Below are 20,989 nucleotides of genomic sequence, written 5' to 3'. Positions count from 1 at the left end.
GCAATTTATGCACCTTCTGGCAAAATATCTGTCCCTTTCTCCCCAAAATATGCAAACCCACAATGAGCACTTTCACGCAATGCTTGTTTCAGGGATCACCAGTTCCCCACCCACCTCTGATCCTGAGAATGAAGATATATTAGTTTATCTCTATCTATAAACAGATAGGCATAATACAACCCTGCTGAAATAAAATACAATTCTCTCTCTCTCTCTCTCTCTCTGTGTGTGTGTGTGTGTAACTAAAAAGCATTGCTTACACAATTTGTATATAAATACGCATATGTATGCACATGGTGGGGAAATCTCATTGCATTTAATGCCAGGCTTCCAATTATCTTTGCAAATCAGATGTTAGGCTGAATCATAGATCAGCTCTGACTTCCTTACTCTGGTAGGTTTTGTCCCGTCCCCCCCCCCCCTTCCTGGAGCATGAACTAGCTTCTGGGCTCTTACAACATTTTCTTATGAGCCGAATTCTCAAGATGAGTGGATGATTTCCTTTCGGTTCCCACAATTTATCTCCTCTTCACATGGCTCCGGGATTTTTCGCTGAAGGTAGGTCTTAACTGCCTTTGCGTTACTAATCTCTTAGGATATTATTGGTAGAGTCCTTCTCTTTTGCTCTTGGAGTTGAAAAGCCAGTGGGTGTTGCTGTGTTTGTGGCTGGCACAGAGACGCTTAGGGTTTTCATTAGACTTTTACAGTGCAATTTGCCTTATATATGTTCGCTTGGAAGGTAACCCCGCTGTGTCCAATAGCCTGTGCATTGGGGATTGTCCCCTGAAGGATAAATAAGCTGACTCATTTAGAACGAGGTAATAAAATCAGGTGCACTCGCATTCTCCCTGCGTTGTTTTGTGTGTGCAATATTTAGTCTGGAAGGGATTGTATAATATAATATGTACTTAAAGACCTATTGCTTAATGAAATAGGCATACTAACTTTTGAATCTCAGAAAGAGATTAAAAAGATGCTATCCTGCCTTGATGAAGCATAGGCAAGGTGCATGTGTGCCGTTTAGACGTTTCGCAAGCTGCTATTCCCTAAGGAATATTTGCAAGACATAATGGCCTCAATCTAGATAAAGATTAGCTGAGATGATGCTCCATTGAAAGCAAAGGGATGTTCATCATAACCTGTCTAACCCCCATTACATTCAATGGGACAGCCCAATCCCATGCTTGTTTGCTTGGATTGACATCTGACAGTGTTTCCTGCGACTTACTCTCAGGTTGAGTGTGCACAAGGTTGCAGTCTTCTTTTTTTAAAAAAATATAATTTTTATTGATTTTTACATATTAGTTATCATTCATACAACAGAACTTCGCATCTTATACAATCTTTTTGGACTTCCATCAGCCCCTCTGATGGTCTTCCATTCTTATCACTTACTCTGCATTTCTTAAATTCCTATTGCCTTTAATTATCTTAACTAACAGTCCCCCTTGTTATCATTTTTTTTTTTTTGCAATGTTTCAAATAGTTCACCTTACAAAACTTCTCGCAAACCTACGAACGTAATATGATCCTCACAATTACTCTCCAAATAATCCGTAAATTTATGCCAGTCTTCTGTGAATCTCTGGCCCCGCAGATTTCAAATTCTTCCTGTTAATTTATCTAGTTCTGCATAGTCCATCAGTTTCATCCTCCATTCTTCTTTTGTCAGTAATTCTTCTTGTTTCCAATTTTGTACCAGTAATATTCTTGCTGCCGTCATTGCATATAGAAATAATTTACAATCCTTTATTTTTATATCATCTCCTACAATGCCAAGTAAAAATGTTTCTGGTTTCTTAATAAATGTATATTTCAACATTTTTTTCATCTCGTTATATATTATTTCCCAGAAGTTTTTCACTTTTTAACATTCCCACCACATATGATAAAATGTTCCTTCTCCTTTTCTACATTTCCAACATTTATTACTCACTTTATACAACAAGGTTGCAGTCTTAGTCACTACTTGCCACAGCCAGATCAGAGCTGAAGAACTGGTGAGAGGGTACTGAAAAGTTTAATCTGAATAGCTGATTTTGCCCTGGGAAAACTTGTTCAATCATTAACCATTTGTTTCATGATCTGAACATTAAGAGGAGCATGTGGAGGAAGAAAGTGCAATTCTCCCTCTCCTGTCTTACTTCCTTGAAAGCTTCAAGATCATTTGAATTCCCCCTGCCCTGGCCAGTCTGGATCCAAACGCTGAAATCAGCTGGTTGGAAGAAAAGCACAATGGAGTGATTAATATTGTGTGTGTTTTAGACTACCCCACAATCTCACAAATATACATGGTTATAGAGCTGTAGTTGCTGCCACTAGGTCTGGGAGAAAAAATTGGTTCACTTCAAATTCTAATTCTAATGTGAACCTATCCAGTTCAGACTTTCCCAAATGATGTGTGAACTGACACAGAGCTATCCTTCAAAATCTGCATTTCTCTGAATCCTATGGTGGAGCACCCCAACTAAATGCATATAGCAAGAGGGAATTGTGGCTATGTAAGTGAAAATAACATTGGTGTGAATCAGGGAAATTTCCATAGGAAAAGGTGCCTATTAGGATAAATTTACATTAAAACATGAATTTTCGCGAGGACTTAAAAAAAAAAAAGCAAACTGATAAAGAAATGTACAGAGCTGAACTGAAGGCTGCAAAAATGAGAAACTGAGATTCATAGATTTGCCTATCTACCTTAGCTCTCCCTTAAATTGGGGGGGGGGGGGACCACCACTAGAACTGAAGGCATCTTCTCCGTATAGTAGTAGCAGCAGCAGCAGCTGGTCCTTGTCTTCTGACATGACTCCTGCTTGTTTGCTCTCATTCCTACTCCTGTTTTGCCTCTTGGAAAGATATGGGGAGTGATAATTAAATTATTTATTAGTGAATAAGCAAATACATGCACTACAGAATCTCCCCTGGTTTTTTAGAAATTTTATTTTGTTTGGGAGGGTGGAAGGATGCACATAAATGTACAATCCCAATTAACCTTTTTCTCTATGTGTTTTGTTCCCTTCTTCTTCTTCTTCTTCTTCTTCTTCTTCTTCTTCTCCTTCTCCTTCTCCTTCTCCTTCTCCTTCTTCCATAAATTTGCCTTTGGGGGGTGGCCTTTGAAAAATGCCATTGGGTTTGAGCTGCTTAGAGTTGCCATTCTTTTTTAGACTAGCGATTGGAAGACTTCGCATTGGGATCTTATTAAAGAGAAAGAAAGGCACCTCGTTGCAACATTTTATTTTGTATAATTACTTTTCTGTCTTTTTCTCTTTTTAATCCAGGATGGATTAAAATGAAACTTGAGTGTGGCATGGGAATGTTTGCCTTTTCTCCCTTTCAACTCGAAACACATTTTCCACGTCCAACATTTAATTTAGCAATGAGTTAATTGCAGGCTTTCGCTCATGCTGATCAGTTGATATTCTAACCTCCTTGGGAGAAACAGCTCTTTGTAGGTGGTACGATTTTTATCATTGTTCTTCTCTGGGCAACTTAAATATATATATATTTATATTCTGGGAATAATTGGGTTGTATAATGTTAGTCATACTTAGAGTAGAATGGGCAGGACTATGGCTGCAGCCCTAAGCTCCTCGTTACCTGGGAGTAAGCCCCAGTTGGATTTACTTCTGTGCAGATATGGTTAGGATCGCATTATAACTTAGGTTCATTCATTTCAATGGGTCTACTCCAAGTATCATTTAGTTGGATGCAACCCATTATATTACAGCTAGCACAGTTTTATTTATTTTTTGTTTCCATCCCAACTTTTCTCCCAAGGAGGACATGGTCGTCCTCCTCCTTTAATCCCCACAACAGCCCTGTGAGGTAGATTAGGCTGAGACCAGGCCCAGGATCTGGCCCAGGGTCACCCAGTGAGCTTCCTGACCTAGTGGAGATTTGAACACTGGTCTCCCAGGAATTAGTTCAACACACTAACCAGTGTTCCACACTGTCACAGACATGGGTACAGGGCCGGATTTAGGTTTGATGATGCCCTAAACTACTGAAGGTAGTAATGGGGCCCTTGATATGTCCAGCTGTCCTTTGTCAACAACAATTTGTCACTGTTTTTTGTGTTGAATATATGCTATATGGTAATTTATGGACCTCATAGGTATCTCATGCCATTTGCACATGTTGCCCTGCAACCAGTCCATGCAGAATGTAGGCACCCTATATATAGAAAGGAGCAAACCAGTGATATTTTAGGGAGCAGGCAAGCAGGCGGGGCCCATGACTTACATTGTAGGAGCCGACACAACACAAAACACTGTTGCTGTATGTAGGTTTTGTTTTATTTGGTTTTTATCTTATATTTTGGAATTGTGCATCCAGGTGTTTTTCCTTTAATTTTTTTTGGGGGGGGGCAGGAGAGTGGGGCCCTAAGCTATAGCTTGTTTAGCTTATACAGAAATCTGGCACTGCACCGTGTAGCATGGTGTTTGCCATAACACTGAAAAAAGAAGAAGAGGAATTTGCTTGTTCTTGTTTGCCATGTGATTATTGCTAGGGTGTCCAGTTGCAAAGCTGAACAGGTTTCCTGCACTGCTGTACCTACTGAAATCCCCTTTTCTACAGAACTACTAACACCAACAAAATGGAGCCCTGTCTTCTTTTGCATTTGGAGACACTAATGGAAGCACATATTTTGGTCAGAGAACCACATTACAAAATTCGGAGAAGCACACATTGCAAAGGATAGCCATGTTTCAGTTGCAGGATAGATTTGAGACATGCGAATTAGGTAGGTTTGCATTAAAATGCTGACGGAACCAAATTGCATTCCCATCTCTAAAACGGATGGATTTATAAATTTGTAACATTTTTCTGCTTTGAGAACTGGAGAGGGAAGTGGCCAGAGAATACCTGAGGATGTTAACTAAAGCCCCAAAGTTGAGAGTAATCCTTTGGCATTGGCCAAGATTTTGAATCCTTTGTTCAGATCCCATCCCCCCCCCCCCCCCGACTCATTGGATGAGCTCTTAGACAAGCCACTTCCTCATAGCCTTAGCAACCCATCTGTTATTGGGGAATAATAACACTGGCCTCCCTTGCAAGAGTGTTGTTCAGATTCCTAAAGTAATGTACATGAAGTGTTTAAAATGTGTTATATAAACAGCAATTACTGGTATATGTTGGAAGGGTCAGATAACAAATATGAGAAATGTATCCTGCAAAGCCTCTGAGCTTTTCCCAAGACATTTCATGCTTCTCAAGTTGAAAAAAATACATATATTTGCATCCAGTTTTCTGATGTCTTCACATATGTGATTTGCTACATTTTCTATCTTAGGATAATTCAAGACATGGCTGAGTTCTCTCAGGTCCAAATCCAGCACCGTGACTTCTAAGAGCTTATCCCGTTACGACCATAAGCATTGTTCTTTTCCTACCCACAGCACTTTTTTGCAACTTTTCCAGTCATGCAGTATCTATTTTCTTAATACCTAGAGAGGCTGCTGACGTTTCCCCTTATCGCTTTGATCAGTTTTCAGCTGAACTTTATTGTGTCCTTGATACATTTCCTTAATATTGGAAATGGACCTGATGTCTTTCCTGTTGTTGTTTAGTCGTTTAGTCATGTCCGACTCTTCGTGACCCCATGGACCAGAGCACGCCAGGCACTCCTGTCTTCCACTGCCTCCCGCAGTTTGGTCAAACTCATGCTGGTAGCTTCAAGAGCACTGTCCAACCATCTCGTCCTCTGTCGTCCCCTTCTCCTTGTGCCCTCCATCTTTCCCAACATCAGGGTCTTTTCCAGGGAGTCTTCTCTTCTCATGAGGTGGCCAAAGTATTGGAGCTTCAGCTTCACGATCTGTCCTTCTAGTGAGCACTCAGGGCTAATTTCCTTCAGAATGGATCGGTTTGATCTTCTTGCAGTCCATGGGACTCGCAAGAGTCTCCTCCAGCACCATAAGCATCAATTCTTCAGCGATCTGCCTTCTTTATGGTCCAGCTCTCACTTCCAGCTCTCACTTCCTTTCCTAGTGTGTGCTAAATTTGGAGATTCTTAATATACTGGAAGTGAAGTCTATGCTCTGGCTATACAAATACAACTATGCGCACTTTGTATGTTTTACGCTGTATACGGCTTCTACGCATTAGGTATGCTGCTGCGGATTTTGAATCTATATAGCTGCTATTGTTAAATATGCATTATGTAGTCTAGCTGCACCTGAGGTAAGCAGATAATAATTTATTTTATCAGACTCTCAGGGGTTAAGTGGTGGTGTTTATTACTGGGCTGACTTTGTGAATAATTTGCTAGTGGTTCTTATTATGAATTGGTAATTATGACTATTATTTATATACTTGTTTTATTTGATTTATTTTTTGTTATTTTATGGCTATTATGTCACTTGTGTACGTTGTTGTTTATTATGTCACTAAACAGCCCTATGGTCTTTGACTAAGGGCAGTATGTAAATTTCTTAAACTAATAATAATAATAATAATAATAATAATAATAATAAAGCAGTTTCTGAGCTGTAAAGAAATATATATTCTGAAGTCAGTATTTCCAAACATCTTTGGTAAGGTATAATTCCTGATATCATAGAAATGAGGGTGCTTGTTATTGAGTTGTTGTTGTTTTTATTTTGATTATGTATTTTTTGGTTTTATGTTCTGATTTTATTCTGTGAACCACCCTGAGACCTGGAGGTATAGGGGAGTGTATAAATTCAATAAATAAAAATAAAATACAGTTTGCCTTGTTTACCACATGCCCACCCTGGTCACGCAACAAGTATATTAGTTGGCATCTATGTCAAATATTAGCAACTATGCATTTCAGCTCCATTCAAATGAATATATCATTTGCCATTGACCTCAATGGGATTCAGACTGTGTACCAGACATGCATGGGTTTTTCTTCCTTTCATATATCAACAGGGCCAGATTTAGGTTTGATGAGGTCCTCAGCTCCTGAAGGTAATGGGACCCTTTATGTGTCCAGCTGTCCTTTGTCAACAACAAATTGTCCCTGTTTTTTTGTGTTGAATACATGCTATATGGTAATTTATGGACCTAATAGGTATTTGCACATAACAAAATATGTACATTTGCACATAACAAAATATGTATTTTATCAAAGTAATTGTTAAAAAGTCCATGCAGAATGTAGCACCCTATATATAGAAAGGAGCAAACCAGTGATATTTTAGGGAGCGGGCTAGCAGGCAGGGCTCATGACTTACATCATAGGAGCCTACATAACACAAAACACGGTTGCTGTGTGTAGGTTTTATTTTATTTGTTTTTTATCTTTTATTTTGGAAATGTACATCCGGTTGTTTTTTCTTTTAATTTTTTGGGTGCCCCAAGAGAGTGGGGCCCTAAGCTGTAGCTTGTTTAGCTTATACGTAAATCCAGCAATCTGTTGAAGCAAGCACACAGTTTATCACCAGTGCTTTCTACAGCCCTATACCAACCGTAACCCACCCCTTGCTAGATTCTTTACAGTCCATCCATTTTTGAAAACAACCATTGTGAGCCACATTATAAGTCCGACTGACACTCTTTGACTCGGTCGGTCAAAAGTTGTGCAGGCCTGATATAACACAGGAGTCTGAAATTACCAAAAGACAACACTGTATGAAAATAGTGTTGTAATAGCAATGACATTATTCGTTACTCTAAATATAATAGTTTTTGGGAATTTTTGAAGATCAGCAAGTTAAAGAGTTCTTTAAAAATGTAATCACAGCCCCAGATTGACAATATCTTGCTTTGAATCAAGCAAGAGTCTTTCTTCTCAACCCTCGGGTAATGAACGCTGTGCATTATGATGGATGTTCTGTCTGCTAAGCTTCTGCTCACAGTATTCTTCTTACAAATCAGTTTCTCTGTCAGCTAATCTTGCCCAGAGGCCACCATCTCCTGGGATAATCTCTTGCAGATGAAGCCCCCATTGCTACGAATGGAAGCTGTAGCAGTTGAAGTCCCGTTCATTTAAACAAAGCTACCACAAATGACTGTCACAGAGGATGGTGCCAGTCTAAAATCCAGACATGTACCATCGTGTGGAACAGTATCAGTCAATTTATTACTTTTATTTTTATTTTTTTAAAAAAATCAATAGCGACAATACTTAAATTTCTGGACAGCTATGCCAAATATGGGGAAAGCCAAATATAAAATTATTGTATTAACAGTGTTTATAGTCTTATTACCCTGTAATTATATTACATCTCTGGCTGTTTTTTCTTTCCTTTTCATGCCTCCTCTAGCATACTGCTGCCTGAACTTGTTTGAAAAATGCAAAGTAGGTGAAGCGATCTCTTTTTATTGGCCAAGCTTGTATTTAAGGATTTGGGAGCCTTTGGGATCTTGCAGGGTTCTTTCTTAGACCAGGAGGTTCAGAGAAAAGCACTATAGGGCATGCTCTGGTCCCAAGTTTAATAGTTTTAAGTCCCGTTGACCCCACTGGGGGAGCAGAGCTCATGCTAACATTTCTCCCATGGAAATCAGAGGGAGTTGAAAAATCCCTTAATCTCTGGTCCCATCATTCAAGTTCCCAACTTTCTTCAAAGGCAGGAAAAGATCAACAACAAATGCCATAGCATTCACTTAAACTGGGGGACAATAATCTACCCAGTTCCAGTGTGGATCTTTCCACAGATGGTTGGATGGTCAGATAAATGTCCCGCCTCTTGTGGTCACGTGACTCAGGAGGGCTTCCTGTCATGGGCTTTCTTCCTCTTCCTGAATTTGAGTTCCCATCAAAGGCTGCAATCCTAACCCCAGTTACCTGGGAATGATCCCTGTTGAATGCAATACGACTAAGCAGACACAGAATTGTGTGGTAGAAAGAGAATTCACCACTGTAGAAAGGTGATTTTAATGTCTACCTTTGCAGCAGTGCATCTAGAGATGTTTTATCTGGGCTAGAGATCAGAAGGCCTGGGGGGGGACCAGAAAAATGGGGAGGGGGGACCAGTTTTTTTCCCCGTTTTCCCCCAAAGCCATTTTCCCCAGGAAAATTGGAAGAAAAAAAAGTCTGTGCAATATTCAAACTATCAAACTGGTTGTTTTTTCCCCAAAATTTCCAGGAAAAAACGGCCTTGGAAAAAAATGGGAGGGAAACCCTGGTTTTTTCCAATCTTTCCGGGGGGGTTTTCCAGGCCTATCCATCTCTAATCTGGTCCAGTGTAGAAGTCCAGGTAGCAGAAACATCTGCAGTGGAAATCCTTTCAAACAATGTGGTGATATGGACGAGTATCCCATTTCTCATTTTAACTTGCATTCTGGGACAGCCTTCTTTGCAGCACAATCTGATGCATATCTCTTCAAAGGTAAGTCCCATTGGGCTCAGTGGGACTGACTTCCAGGTAAGGACCAGGGAGTTAATTAAGTAGATTTCAATGGGTTTCCATAGAATGTTTGTGTTGTGTTGAATCCTTATGAATAGGTCTGCAGTCTGCGTTCTCCAGGAACATGCATGCAGGAAGCGAGGGCAAAGTTCTTCAAGAATGATAACCACACAGCGCATATGATATTAGACAAGGGATCCGTGCCAGTTTCCTGTCTGGGCATATTCAGTGTGTGAGTCACTCGGAATACTTTGCGCTTGTAGTCAGATTGTGACTGAGAACATAGGAATGTTCAGCCCACCTCACCCTGGGTCCTGTCAACCTCTTCAAGCTTCCTTCAGGTGGAAGCTAGTCTTTTATAAGGGAAGCCACAGGGAACCCCCACTTGGGTTGAGGCTGCCATGTGAGGGGAAAGTAGGATCCGACACCTTTTCTTCCCCCACAAAGCCAACCCAAGGATTATCTCTCCAGAGCTGCTATGAACCACAGAAGGGGAAATTTGCAATCTTATAAGTACAAGCTCCCAAGTTTCTCCCTAGATAAAAGGTAAAGGGCCCCCTGACCATTAGGTCCAGTCGTGGCCGACTCTGGGGTTGCTCATCTCGCTTTATTGGCCGAGGGAGCCGGCGTACAGCTTCCGGGTCATGTGGCCAGCATGACTAAACCGCTTCTGGTGAACCAGAGCAGCGCACGAAAACGCCGTTTACCTTCCGCTGGAGTGGTACCTATTTATCTACTTGCACTTTGACATGCTTTCGAACTGCTAGGTTGGCAGGAGCTGGGACAGAGCAACGGGAGCTCACCCCCGTCATGGGGATTTGAACCACCGACCTTCTGATCAGCAAGCCCTAGGCTTAGTGGTTTAGACCACAGCGCCACCCGTGTCCCTTTCTCCCTAGATAAAGGTAAAGGGACCCCTGACCATTAGGTCCAGTCGTGGCCGACTCTGGGGTTGCGGCGCTCATCTCGCTTTATTGGCCGAGGGAGCCAGCGTACAGCTTCCGGGTCATGTGGCCAGCATGACTAAGCTGCTTCTGGCGAACCAGAGCAGCACACAGAAACACTAGCAGCAATTTAGGAGTACTATCTGGCCCATCACCTGGGGTGAAAAAATAGGTTCTCCTATGAAATAGTCCTGTCCCACCCCCATTGCCATGACTCTAATCCAAAATGGGGTTGTGCTGCTTTTTCAAAAATAAAATTACTTTGGAAGTTCCAAACATGGAGCTCCAATGTAATATAGCTGAACTATAAGCTCCTCAAAGCAGAGATCTGCCTTATTTATCTTGTTTCTCAATTATGCTGGTACACTAATAGTGTTAAGGAGCTTACAAACAAGGTTAAACCAGGCTTCCTCAACGGCGGTCCTCCAGATGTTTTTGGCCTATAACTCCCATGATCCCTAGCTAGCAGGACCAGTGGTCAGGGATGATGGGAATTGTAGTCTCAAAACATCTGGAGGGCCGAGGTTGAGGAAGCCTGGGTTAAACTGAGTTTGTGTTCATAGGATACCAGCAGTTCGCATTCAGCGGTGGCGTCTTACATGATTTGTAAATTCAGTCTCAATTAATAATTGACCTTAAGGGTCAAAGTACATGTTTTAATACAACATCAATATGCAAAAGCAAGAAAATGCAATACAAGCCAGAAAAGACCTGTAGTGATTATTATACAGCCATGATTTTATTTGTGGCAATGATATGATTGGTTGGTTGGTTGGTTGGTTGGTTGGTTGGTTGGTTGGAGCACTCATAACAATGCCACAGAGCCCACTTTACAAATGTGTAACAAACAAAATAGAGAATACTGTTGAATATGCTGGCTGATCATCCTTTGTTGGGCTAGCTCAAGATGATTAGCTCGATGTGAGTTAATTGTGTACTATTCCTGACAGCTTTATCTCTAGCTTTTGGGATGCAATACCCATCAGCACCTGTTGTCTTTGTGCATGGAGTTTTCTTGGCAGGGATACTGGAGTGGCTTGCCGGTTCCTGCTCCAGGTGGATCCCGTTTGGTCAAAACTCTCCACTATGACCTGTCCATCTTGGGTAGCCCTGCACAGCATAGCTCATAGCTTCTCTGAGTTATTCAAGCCCCTTCGCCACGGCAAGGCAGTGATCCATGAAGGGGATCATGGATCCATGAAGGGGATCCATGAAGGGGATCATGGATCAGTGATCCATGAAGGGGATCTTAAAAAGCAGAGACATCACCTTGCCAACAAAGGTCCGTATAGTTAAAGCTATGATTTTCCCAGTATGGAAGTGAGAGCTAGACCATAAAGAAGGCTGATCGCTGAAGAATTGATGCTTTTGAAGGAGGAGACTCTTGAGAGTCCCATGGACTGCAAGAAGATCAAACCTCTCCATTCTGAAGGAAATCAGCCCTGAGTGCTCACTGGAAGGACAGATCCTGAAGCTGAGGCTCCAATACTTTGGCCACCTCATGAGAAGAGAAGACTCCCTGGAAAAGACCCTGATGTTGGGAAAGATGGAGGGCACAAGGAGAAGGGGATGACAGAGGATGAGATGCTTGGACAGTGTTTTCGAAGCTACCAGCATGAGTTTGACCAAACTGCAGGAAGCAGTGGAAGACAGGAGTGCCTGGCGTGCTCTGGTCCAGGGGGTCACGAAGAGTCGGACATGACTAAACGACTAAACAACAACAACCCATCAGCACCTAAAGGAGATGCAGAAAAACAATTACTTTTATGTTTCACTTTGGACAGAGATCGCTACAAATAACCTGATGCTGAAGCATTTGGGTTGGGATGGCTTTTTCCTGTGGGCTAGAAAAGGTTTCCCATCCTGACCCATTTGCTTCCAGCATTCCCTGCTTCCATATTTGTGGATCAAGCAAATATGACAAAGATAGCATAATTATCAAGTACTGTATTTCCCCCATGTATAAGACTATATTTCCCCCCAAATTTTTTAAGTTTAAAATTGGGGGTCATCTTATACAGGGAATGTTGTAATGAAATATATAAATAATTTTATTTCTTAATTTTGGACTCAAAAAATAGGGGTTGTCTTATACATGGAAAAATACAGTAAAGATAATGAAAGTGTTTAGGGGTGGAGTTTGAGGCTGTCCAATATTAAATTAGATTCAAAAGGGATACTGGCAGGACCGGAAAGTCAAAGTTCATGAATACTTCAGAATGGGAGAGTCGCTGTTTGTAGCTGAGCCTCTTCCCTCTCAACCTCAGTTCTGTCTCTTTTTCTTTTCTACACATTAACTGCCAACTCTGTTGGTCTCCTCTCTGCAGACTGCAAAGCTCTGCTCCCATGAAACAGAAAGAAAGAAGTTGTGGCTGATTGCTGAGTTTAGAAAACTACCACTACTTCCTTGTTACCATTTGATTACAAAAGCAGTCTTTCTCTCTCTCCTAATCAGGGCCGGATTTAGGTTTGATGAGGCCCTCAGCTACTGTGGGTAATGGGGCCCTTTATATGTCCAGCTGTCCTTTGTCAACAACCAATTGTCACTGGTTTTTTGTGTTGAATATATGGTACATGGTCATTTATGGACCTCATGGGTATCTCAAGCCATTTGCACAGGTTGCCCTGCAACCAGTCCATGCAGAACGTAGGCACCCTATATACAGTGGTACCTCGGGTTACATACGCTTCAGGTTACATATGCTTCAGGTTACAGACTCCGCTAACCCAGAAATAGTGCTTCAGGTTAAGAACTTTGCTTCAGGATGAGAACAGAAATCGTGCTCTGGCGGCACGGCAGCAGCAGGAGGCCCCATTAGCTAAAGTGGTGCTTCAGGTTAAGAAGATGTTATGTACTGAGTTGAATAGGATCCAAACTGTAGCAGTCTGATTGGTCCTAGAACAATAGGATCCAAAAGGCAGCAGTCTGATTGGTCCTAGAACAATAGGATTCAGAATGCAGCAGTCTGATTGGTCCTAGAACAATGCAGCAGTATGATTGGTTGGCAGGAACCACCCAATCCTGCTCCAGATAGAAGTGAATCCACAACCTGATTGGCTTACAGTAGAATTCCAGAATTAGCCAATCATGTGCAGCCCATTGTGTAAATAATGTATATAAAGCAGATACTGTGAGGGGACATTTATTCATTCCTCCTCACCACTATGAGCTGAATAAAGAGCATGAAATCACTTTGCGACTCTGAGTATATTTCACTGGCGACGAGGATGGGATCCCGCTGAGCTGACTGCCACACACAGCACCGCAGCACCGCCAACTGCCGCCCCGCTGCCTCGCACCGTGTATCCAGGCTTCAGCTCCGGGGCACAAGGAACTCAGAATGGCAGCCAACAGCAGCTTCTCGCCATTCAACCCAGCATCTGGAGACTGGGAAGCGTACGCCTCCCGTTTCACCTTCCTCCTAGAAGCCAAAGGGGTCACCGACGAAGAAGACGCCAAGAAGAGGGCGATATTCTTCAGCGTCTGCGGAGAGGAGACGTTTGAAATCGCCCGGGCTCTCCTTGCGCCTGAAGACGTCGCTACTGTTCCATACAAAACAATAATGGAACAGCTGAAGGGGCACTTTTCGCCGCAGCCCTCAGTGGTGGCTCGTCGAAATGCCTTCTACGCAAAGCGGCAAGCCCCTGGGGAAACCATAACTGGGTTTGTGACCTCTCTCCGCCAAGCCGCCCGGTTCTGCAACTTCTCAGAGCTGGAGAACATGCTTCGTGACCGCCTCGTCGGTGGCCTGAAGGATGAGAAGCTGCAACGGCGCCTCTACGCTAAGAAGGACCTAACGTTCCAGGTCGCTCTGGAGGAGGCCCTGGCAACAGAAGCTGCCGAGAGGTCGACCCAAGAGGCACGGCCGAGCCTGCCATCCCAACCGAGGGTCCACCATGAAGACCTCACCGACGACTCAGGATCCGACAGGGAGGAGGTGCACCGAGTACAGCAGCGCACTCAAGCAGCGCACAGACCACAGCTGCCTCGACGAGAAGGAGGGAACTGCGCAAGCTGCGGGGAGAGTCACGAGAGGAGGACCTGCCGTTTCCGCAACGCAGAGTGCAGGCAGTGCAGAAAATCGGGACACATCGCCCGGGTGTGTCGGGCTCGGCCCACCCGACACCAGGCATCAGATGACCAATCCAAGAGCCCCAGGTCCCGGGGCCCAACGCACCAAGGCAACTCGACGGAGCTCACGGACTTCCAGGTATACCAGTTGCCCCACCCCAACGTAGAGAAAATTTATGTAGAGGTACAGATAGAGGGGGCCCCATGCCGCATGGAGCTTGACACGGGTTCAACTCTATCCATAATCTCGGCAAGGACCTTAAGGAAACTGTGTCCCACTGGGGGTCCCAAACTCAGGCCGGCCCCATTCACCCTCCGGGACTTCCAGAAACGTAAGGTCCCCACAATGGGGGTGGGGACCTTCAGGGTGCAATACCGAGGGCGGACGCGGCAACTGGACTTGCTTGTGGTCAAGGGCCCCTACATTAGCTTACTGGGATTGGCATGGTTTGGACCACTGGGGCTAGCTGTCACCGGGGTGAACCACACTAGCTTACAAGTGGACGTGGACGCCATATGCAAGGAATTTCCAGGGGTTTTCGATGGGAAATTGGGACAGTATACGGGCCCCCCCATTGCGCTACAGCTTGACCCCGCAGTACGACCGGTCAGGCTCAAGGCCCGCCGGGTCCCGTTCGCCTTGAAACCCCGTATAGACGAGGAATTGGACCGACTCGTAGAGCAAGGAGTGCTGGAGCCGGTGCCTAATGCTCCCTGGGAAACCCCAATCGTCACACCCGTCAAGCCTAATGGTTCGGTCCGCATCTGCGCAGACTACAAATGTACCATAAACAAGGCCCTCACGGCCCACGCATACCCAGTGCCAGTGGTCAGCCATGTCCTTGCCACCCTGGCTGGGTCGAAAATTTTTGGCAAGCTGGACTTGGCCCAAGCATATCAACAGCTGCCAGTAGATGAGGCCACAGCAGAGGCACAGACGATTGTGACGCACAGAGGAGCGTTCAGGGTAAAGCGGCTGCAATTCGGTGTCAGCGTGGCACCAGGCATATTCCAGAATATAATGGACTCTCTCCTTAAAGGGATTCCTGGCGTCACCCCCTTCTTCGATGATGTGTTGATTGCCGGCCCCACACCAGAGGAGTTTGAGGACCGCCTCCGCACCGTTCTGCACCGTTTCCAGACGGCGGGTCTCAAGGTGAAGCGGGAAAAATGTCTACTAGGAGTGCCTCAGGTGGACTTTCTGGGATTTATGGTGGACGCAGAAGGGGTCCACCCGACTGGGGACAAGGTACGGGCCATTTGTGATGCCCCAGCGCCCAAGAGCAAGACTGAACTTCAGGCCTTCTTGGGACTATTGAACTTTTACCATTCCTTTCTTCCCCACAAGGCGGCGGTAGCGGAGCCCCTACACAGACTCCTGGACAAGCGGGCCCCTTGGGTGTGGGGCCAGCGCCAGGAGGCCGCATTCCAGGCAGTCAAGGACTTGCTTGTCTCAAACTCGGTCTTGGCACACTTCGACGAGAGGCTGCCGGTGGTGCTAGCATGCGACGCCTCACCCTATGGCATTGGAGCTGTCCTGGGGCACCAACTCCCGGATGGAAGAGAGGTACCGGTGGCGTACTTTTCCCAGACACTCAACACAACCGAGCGGAACTACTCGCAAATCGACAAGGAGGGTCTGGCAATCGTAAAGGGAGTAAAAAAATTCCATGATTTCTTGTACGGGCGGCCCTTCACCGTGGTGACTGACCACAAGCCGTTGCTTGGCTTGTTTGCCCCCGAAAAGCAGACCCCCCAAGTGCTGTCTCCTCGCGTCCTCAGGTGGTCAATTTTCCTTGCCAGCTACCAGTATGCACTGATTCACCGACCTGGGAAGGCGATGGGCCATGCGGACGCCCTCAGCAGGCTACCACTACCGGAAACAGGCCCTGACCCAGCACCTGCACAAGAGGTTATGAGCCTGGAGCTGCTTCCCGACCGCCCCATTCAGGCACAAGAAGTTGCACACCATTCCAAGAAAGATAGGGTCATCTCCCGGGTCCTGGACTGGGTGTGGAGGGGATGGCCCAGCAGCAGCCCCGGGCCAGAATTCGCCGGCTACACAACCCGCAAACATGAACTGTCGGCCCACAAGGGGTGCCTGTTATGGGGAAGCAGAGTCGTTGTTCCCCAGCCCCTCTGCAAAAGGGTCCTCACAGCCCTACACGAGACACATCCAGGGGTAGTAAGAATGAAGGCCCTTGCCAGGAGTTATGTGTGGTGGCCGGGGATCGATGGAGAGATAGAGGCCTGGGTCAAACACTGCCAGGCCTGCCAAGAATCCCGCCCAGATCCCCCAAGGGCCCCAGTCCAGTCCTGGGAGTCCGCCCGAGCACCATGGTCACGCCTGCATGTGGATTTCGCTGGCCCCTTTCAGGGGAAAACATTCTTCATAGTGGTGGACTCCTACACCAAATGGCTGGAAGTCGCACTGGTACCGTCCACTTCCACGTCCGCAGCCATCCGGGTACTACGCAGGCTGTTTGCAACCCACGGGCTCCCTGACACTCTCGTCTCAGACAACGGGACTGCATTTACGTCAGGAGAATTCCAAACCTTCACAGCGCAGAACGCCATCCGCCACATCCGTTCGGCGCCGTTCCACCCTGCCACCAATGGCCAAGCAGAACGCATGGTGCGGACCACCAAGGACACCCTTCGCCGCATGACGCAAGGGGACTGGGAGTACCGCCTTGCCACATTCCTTCTAGCACAGCACAGCACCCCCAGCTCAACGACTGGCCGGAGCCCCGCTGAACTACTAATGGGTCGGCGCCTTGCAATCAGATTGGACCGCCTTCACCCCGATAGAGCTCAGGATGAGGTAGTGGTGGGGGAAGGCAGGAACCCCCGGACCTTCGAGGCCCAGGACCCAGTGTACGCAAAGAATTTTGGGGCAGGCCCAGCATGGGTACCCGCCACAATCACCAGGGTCACTGGCCCCGTGTCGTACGAGGTGCTAACGGATGGGGGGCAATGCTGGCGCCGCCACTGCGACCAGATACGGCGACGATTCCCGGGAGAAAACCAGGAGGAGGACAGGTCAGAGGAGTCCCAAGGGAACAGCGGGGCAGTGAGGCCCATAGAGCAGGAGGGGCCAGCAGGAGAGGCAGAATCAGTAAATACAGAGAGGACCCGTGAGGCCGAAAGGACACCGGAACCAGAACCACGACTGAGCGAGCCGGTTGCACCAGACCAAACAGCCGCATCACAGCCAGCATCCTTGGAACACGAGCCAGAACCCGGAGCCCGGACCAGGGAACACCCCAGGCCACAACGCACACGTAGGCCGCCGGCATACCTTGAGGACTATGAATGCGACCTCCCGGGCAGGACTGGAACTTAGAGGGGAGGGGTGTTATGTACTGAGTTGAATAGGATCCAAACTGTAGCAGTCTGATTGGTCCTAGAACAATAGGATCCAAAAGGCAGCAGTCTGATTGGTCCTAGAACAATAGGATTCAGAATGCAGCAGTCTGATTGGTCCTAGAACAATGCAGCAGTATGATTGGTTGGCAGGAACCACCCAATCCTGCTCCAGATAGAAGTGAATCCACAACCTGATTGGCTTACAGTAGAATTCCAGAATTAGCCAATCATGTGCAGCCCATTGTGTAAATAATGTATATAAAGCAGATACTGTGAGGGGACATTTATTCATTCCTCCTCACCACTATGAGCTGAATAAAGAGCATGAAATCACTTTGCGACTCTGAGTATATTTCAGAAGAGTTTCAGGTTAAGTACGGACCTCCGGAACGAATTAAGTACTTAACCCGAGGTACCACTGTATAGAAAGGAGCAAACCAGGGATATTTTAGGGAGCAGGCAGGGTCCATGACTTACATCATAGGAGTCAACACAACACAAAACACTGTTGCTGTAAGTAGGTTTTATTTTATTTGTTTTTAATCGTCTATTATGGAAATGTACATCCAGTTTTTTCCCCTTTAATTTTTGGGGGGGCCCCAAGAGAGTGGGGCCCTAAGCTAGAGCTTGTTTAGCTTATACGTAAATCTGGCACTGCTCCTAATATTAAACTCCCTGGGCACCTGGGCACCTTAGGAAGCAGAAGAACTCAAGGCCCCTGGCCCTCCTTCTTACAGGCTGTCAGTTTATTGTTATATTTTCCTCCCAACCAGCTCTGATCATGCTTTTCTTTGCTGCATTTTTTTGTGATTTTAAATCTCTCCTGGGGTTCTCTCTCCAAAGAGTTGATAGATAAAAAAAACTTTATTCGCATTAGCCAATGGCCATAGCAACAATAAAACATTACAGTATACGCAGAAAGGGAAATTTGATATAAGAGCACAATTTAAAGTCCCGAATCAGCAGTCAGTTAGTGGCCCTTATTCTGATTGCCCCTGCTATGAACCTAGCAACTTTTGCTGTTATCTGCTCATTTTGTTCTGATAGAAGAAAGGACATTGTGGCAGTGGTTGAGCGCCCCGGGATGGTCAGTACGAGTGGGGTGATAATCTCATTCCTCAGGTCCATAGCTGTCAAGCGTCCCTTATTTGGCGGGACAGTCCCTTATCCCAGGGCCATGTCCCGCTGCTGTCCCTTATTGATGATGTCCCTTAAATAAGCTACTGAAGGTAATGGGGCCCTTTCTATGTCCAGCTGTGCTTTGTCAACAACAAATTGTTGCTGTTTTTTTGTGCTGGATATATGCTACATGGTAATTCATGGACCTAATAGGTATCTAAAGCCATTTGCACGCAGCAAAATATGTATTTTATCAAAGTAATTGTTGATCCCTTATTTTGGCTGCTGATCCCTTATTTTCGAGTCTGCTGGTCCCTTATTTTCAAATCTGTAAGTTGACAGCTATGCTCAGGTCTTTGTAGAGAGTGCAAGACAGGAGGACGTTTCGATGCTACCATCTCCACAGGGGCAGACGTTTCTCAGGCTGAATCTTTTGGAATCTCCAAAGAATTCTTTCCCCAAACCCAGATCTTGGCATCCAGGGAAATTCTGCATATATTGCACCAACATTCCCGGCCTGCCTCCTGAAATTGTTCCGTCCCTGCAGGACTGCAAGATGCATTTTCAAGTGATTTGACCATGGCTGGGAATCTGTACGTGCAAAAGCAATGGGGAAGGAAGTTGCTACAGAAAAGCAAAATGTATTCCACCACCCAAAGTGGTTTGCTGCAGTCGTACGTACCTGTGCTTCCAGACTATATTGGCTTCTTAAACATTAGTGAAATATTAAGAAGAAAGATACATAAGAATCAAAGAAATCTCAACACAGATTTTTATGACTCTTGTGCTGTTTCTGTGATAAAAGGTTGTTTGCACTGAATCATGGAAACCACAAACAGTTCTGACATGCGCCCAGAAAGGTCTCAAGACCTTTGTTCTAATTTCATACATTCTTCGAAACAAGGACTCCATTCCTGCTGAGGAGGAAAAAAGGCCACACTGTCAGTTTACTTGTTTTATTTTCCTCACAATCGGCTTTGATCAGATTCTGATTTTACTTTCCATAAGGAAATATTCCTCTTCATTACTTAATTCAGCTCTCCTTAATCATCAGTAGCTAAAATGGCACTGTTAAATAAGAGGCATTATTAAATACAAATTTATGAATCATCCATGACATTACATTGCTATTTTTTTAATGGCAACCATGACTTTTTCTATGGCTTCATACCAAATCGATAGAACCCGTAACTTCAAATCGAAGCAACACTTGATCATGTTAATGAATAATTTCTAATTATAGCTTCATTTCTCCAATATTCCCCCCCCCCCCCACTGCCACACCATATGAACACTGTTCCAACATTACAAAAGCTATTGTTACAATGAGAATCCTAAGTATAAAACATATTCTGGAAGTACATGTGTTTTGGGGGTTCAAAGAAGCCTGGGTTGCTTACCCTGTAAAGTCTCAATTTCAGGTGTTTTACTAAAGTGACTTATACCATATGAAGCTGCCTTATGCTGTGATGGGGGACAAATTCACTTGGCTGACATTTTATTGCACATCTGCCTAATTCACACTTGCTGAACCAGTATGTCAAGTGAAGCACAGTATTCCTTCAAAATGTGATCCCTCCCCCCCGAATTTGGTGGTGTGGTTCTCCAATCAAAAATTGCATTCCAAACAATCATATGTTAGAGGAAACTGCAATAAAAATGGGGGGAGACCCAGTACAGCATTCAGAAACTGGAAGGGAAATATTTTAGCAACTCTGTTACTGATTTAAAGGGCCATTTGTGAACAAATGGTGTGAAACTGCTATACTGAAACTTGTCAAAGAGGTTCCATTCTATCACTGGTGGCCTATATAGGAATAACAGGGTGTTTTGTTTAATCAAGACTGCTTTGCAAAGGGTTGATACAATTTTCACAGTCTGTATTTTATTTTATTGCATTTTGTTTGCTTCTCACATTCGCTCCCCAACTTAGGATAACACTTCGTTCATCTGATGAAGTGGATTCTAGTCCATTGACGTTTATTCCTTAGTTAATTTGCTACAGGTTTTAAGGCATGGGTAGGCAAACTAAGGCCCAGGGGCCGGATCCAGCCCAATCGCCTTCTAAATCCGGCCCACGGACTGTCTGGGAATCAGCGTGTTTTTACATGAGTAAAATGTGTCCTTTTATTTAAAATGCATCTCTGGGTTATTTGTGGGGCATAGGAATTCGT

At 45.0% G+C, this 20,989-nt stretch overlaps 1 long non-coding RNA gene across 1 annotated transcript in view; it reads left to right on the top strand.

Moving 5' to 3' along the window:
- The first annotated feature begins 432 nt into the window (after nucleotides 1-432).
- The window catches only part of LOC308466809, a 51,337-nt gene continuing 30,780 nt past the window's right edge, over nucleotides 433-20,989 (top strand). Inside the window, exon 1 of the long non-coding RNA XR_013980965.1 lies at nucleotides 433-558. This is a non-coding gene — a long non-coding RNA (uncharacterized lncRNA). The remainder of the gene's footprint in view (nucleotides 559-20,989) is intronic.

Source organism: Podarcis pityusensis (assembly GCF_964106645.2).
Source record: "Podarcis pityusensis genome assembly, chromosome: 17".
In the NCBI taxonomy this organism is placed as follows: domain Eukaryota; kingdom Metazoa; phylum Chordata; class Lepidosauria; order Squamata; family Lacertidae; genus Podarcis; species Podarcis pityusensis.
The sequence above is the reverse complement of the archived record's forward strand: the minus strand, read 5'-3'. Positions and strand labels throughout refer to the sequence as shown.